Consider the following 3770-nt stretch of genomic DNA (forward strand, 5'->3'; position numbering starts at 1 on the left):
AAGCTCATCTTGTTTTAATGTGAAAGCTCATCATTGTTCCCTTCCTCAGCAGGTTCCAGAGGCCTGAGGCTGTCCTCATGGGAGAGGAATTCACACTCGGTTCATTCTTCTCTGTAGGGAAGGAAGGTGAAGTAATATGTTTTGAAAAAGTGGATTCTTTCTGCCCTAGGAGAAAGTGGGTCAAAGGGGAATCACCATTTCTTCTCTGCTGTTTGGGATCTCTAGTTTTAAAGGGTGGTGGGAGTTGCTACTGCTGGGCCATTAAGGCAATTTCAAGAAGGATAAGGAAAATAAAGAAAAAGAGAATTAAAAAATAAGCTGTTTGGTGGGTGAAAGCCAGGGATTCTGAAAAGTTGGAGGTAGTGGTGACAGGGGCTGCTGCCCACGAGAGGCCACGTGATGGCCCCCGGAAGAGGACCATTTAGAGGCCGCTCTTGAGTTCCTGTCCTGCCAGCCTTCCTATGTAGCTCAGGCAGTTTTCACTCCACATACTGGCTTTCTTTATTTTTATAACAACTTAATTCCAAGTACCTAATCTATTGGAACTTCGCACTCAATACCCTCCCTGCCCCTTCTACTGGCTCCTGCCATTTATCTGAATTTGAATCTGCATCTGGAGGGCCTATGAACACCAAGGTGTGATGATGGTGGCAGTGAAGGCCCATTTAATCTTCAAGTCATCTGTTCATGTAGATGTGTACTAAGACTGTCCCGCCAACGTACCAATCACGCAAGTGGCCCTGGGATGGCCCTCATTCCTGTCTGCTTAGTTCCTTCAAGTCCCAAGGCCTTTCCCACGCTATTCCATGCTTGCTTAGTCTTGAGGGCATAGGAATCCCTCTGAAGCAGTTACTTTCTCTCTGCAGCAGTTAGGGCACAGAACTCCCGTCTCTGGGCCTCAGTGATTTTTTGCCTGTCCCTCCTTTCACTGAGCACGAAGCAATTTTTTTTCTGGTGTGGAAAAGGCCTCCCTCCCCCAACCCCCCTTCCAAACGTTTGTCTCTCCAAATGCCTCTCAGCACCACCATGGGCTTTAGGCTTTCAGAAGCCACAATCAGGAAGGAGTCTGTCTGTCTGTCTGTGTCTCTTGCTCTCATCCCCTTTCGTTTTTTCCATCCTCTCATATCCCTCCCAAATGGATGGTGTTAAATACTATTTGCTAAAAATGAGAATAGGTAAAAGAGAAAAATACATGGAAAAAATTAGTTAGGCCTTCAAAATATTATACATACACCTGGGTGGCAACCTCTTGTCATCGATCTAGAATTAAACCAGTTGAAACATCTGGAATCAGAATCACCTGTGTGCTTGCTACAAATGCAGATTCCTGTGCCCCACTCAAAGTCTACTGAATCAAAATCTTTTTCCAGGCAATTATTTTTTTAATTAATTATTTTATTTCAAGATACTTTATTTTTAAAACAGGTCACAATGCTAAGCTTCTGACCCGTTCTGCCAGTGTACATGCTATAAATGCTTGCTCAGCAGTTGAGAGGCACTCTTTAGTAGCAAGTTCGAAAAGTGAATAAAAATCCAGGTAAAACAAATATTCAAATAGTTTCCATAGGAACACAGACAAGTGTGACCCTATCTCTTAGTCTTCCATATTGGTCTATCTGTGCCAACCCTACTTATAAAGACATTTCGAAACTAGCAGTAATGAAATTAAATGGTCCCCACAAATCCCTTTATTCAAGTGACGAGTAACAGCTGTAAGAATGGCATCTGCACATTAACACCAGCTGAAGCGCAGGCTGCTGGGTGGCGTGTCATCCCACTCTCTCAGGCACAAGTCACGGGCAGAGTGCTGACATCCCGCTCCTCTATTTCGGGTGGGAAGTTTGGGTTCTGGATTTGCTGCATCAATTGCCATGTTGGCCCTGACATCACATAGTGGGTAGTTGGCCTCTGGAATCCATTGAAAGTAGAAGCGGCAGCAACAGTGTAAGCACCTGTGTTTTCAAAGAGCATCTAGTTACCCACGTGCAGCTTGGGCAAGCCACAGTGCTCAATAATGTGGTTGAGGCCATCACATGTCGGTCCCCATATGCTGGACGAATAACACTTCTCAATTAGTTTGGGCCTCTTCTGCAGAAGGGCCTTCAAGTGCGCAAGATCATAGAGAATACGATTAGATGATCTGTATGCTCCATCACTCACATAATACATAAAGTTTTTTTTTTTTGCTTCACTCATCTTCAGCATCAGAGCCTGTTTGTTCCTTCAACATGAGACTTTTGGCAATGATATTAACTGCAAGTGTGAAAGCTGATGCAATTTCCAGGCAATTCTTATGCACACTAAAGCTTGAGACTATCTTAGTCCCAGCCTTAGCCATATCATCTATTTGGTTTTAATATTAAGTTGTGCTTGTTCCCAGGCTGCTTCAGAGCACTTCAAGGTGCATTCAAATTACATGGGGTCTTATTAGTTTGGCTGTGGGACTTGAGATTCTGCATTTGTAATAAATGTTCAGGTGATGCTGCTGCTGATTGGCGGTCTACTTTGAGTGGCAGTGTTAAAGAGTCTATGCTGATATCCTTTGCAGACTTGTGAAGCCATCTCAAGACTTTTCAAGACCCTGGTGCCAGTGGCTTGCATGAACTGGATTAGAGATTGCTCCACCCTAGAAGATAGTGTGCTTTGTCGCCTGGTCTCTACCCAGTGGTCATCCAGACTCATTCTGCCTCTCTACTCTCCCCTTCCCTCCCCTTGCTGACCTGCTATTCCCACCCTCACTCTGCTATCCCTCCTCTGCCCTTAAGGGGTAACTCCACTGTCATCCTCTGGTCTTCCTCACACTCTGGGCCTCCTCTAACTGTACACAAATAATCGAACATCTCTAAAAGAGCTTTAAATTTGCTAATAGGTAAGTCCTTCCTCCTGGGAGAAAAGGGGAAATGAAACATGAGCAAGCAAATAAAGGTGAGTCAAGAGTTCTTTTTTTCTCTTTTGGTCCACCATCGGTGGGAAAAAACATTACAGATTCCTACATTAGCCTTGACTTTGAAAGAAGAACTGAGCCTGTGGGAGCTCCTGCCCCTTTCTGATAGGTGGAGGGAAAGGGAACCCCAAAGTTGCTTGCTTTATTCCTCAAATCCTTGGGGAGTGGCGGAGAGAGTTATAGAACTTAAAAAGTGGTGAGATTCTTTACTGTAGCCTGGAGAACTTCTGATGTTGAAACTAGCATGTCTTTAATTTTTGTTAGTTAATAATAAGAAAGCAGGTCTAAACTAGAGGCACAGAGAAAGCCAGACCTTTGGTGCTCTCCAGACATGGAGAACCATCAGTCATATCGAAAGGTCTAATGGTTGGAGTGAAGCCACCAGTGATCAGTGGACTGTCACGACAATGGATCTAGAAAGAGACCCCTGACCAGATGGTTACTGATCTGTGGTGCTGGACTAGAGTGAGATCCCCAGGGCCTGGGAGGATAATCATGAAAGTCACCAACCAGTCAAAGATAGGAACTCTCAGAGCAGAGATGCCCAAACTAGGGGGTGCAGAAAGCTCCATCAGCATCACCTGGGAGAAATTTAATAATAATGATTTCAACATCCACCCAGAGAGGTTGATTCAGCAGGTCCCAATGAACTATATTTAAAAAATATTCTTTGAGCGATTTTTGACACACAGTCAAGTTTGAGAACCAATGTCTTAGCACGTGATTTGCCCAATTTTTTTGCAGAAAATTTTGTTCTTTAGATAAATATTTATCGAACAACCATTATATGCCATACATTGTTCTAAGCCCTGGGCAAGCGGTCTTG

At 44.1% G+C, this 3770-nt stretch overlaps 1 pseudogene; it reads right to left on the bottom strand.

Annotated features, from left to right (window-relative positions):
- Positions 1–1692: 1692 nt before the first annotated feature.
- Positions 1693–2338, bottom strand: LOC105289719 (annotated as a pseudogene).
- Positions 2339–3770: the final 1432 nt, after the last annotated feature.

The sequence above is a fragment of the Pteropus vampyrus genome, unplaced genomic scaffold (genome assembly GCF_000151845.1).
Source record: "Pteropus vampyrus isolate Shadow unplaced genomic scaffold, Pvam_2.0 Scaffold27, whole genome shotgun sequence".
NCBI lineage: Eukaryota > Metazoa > Chordata > Mammalia > Chiroptera > Pteropodidae > Pteropus > Pteropus vampyrus.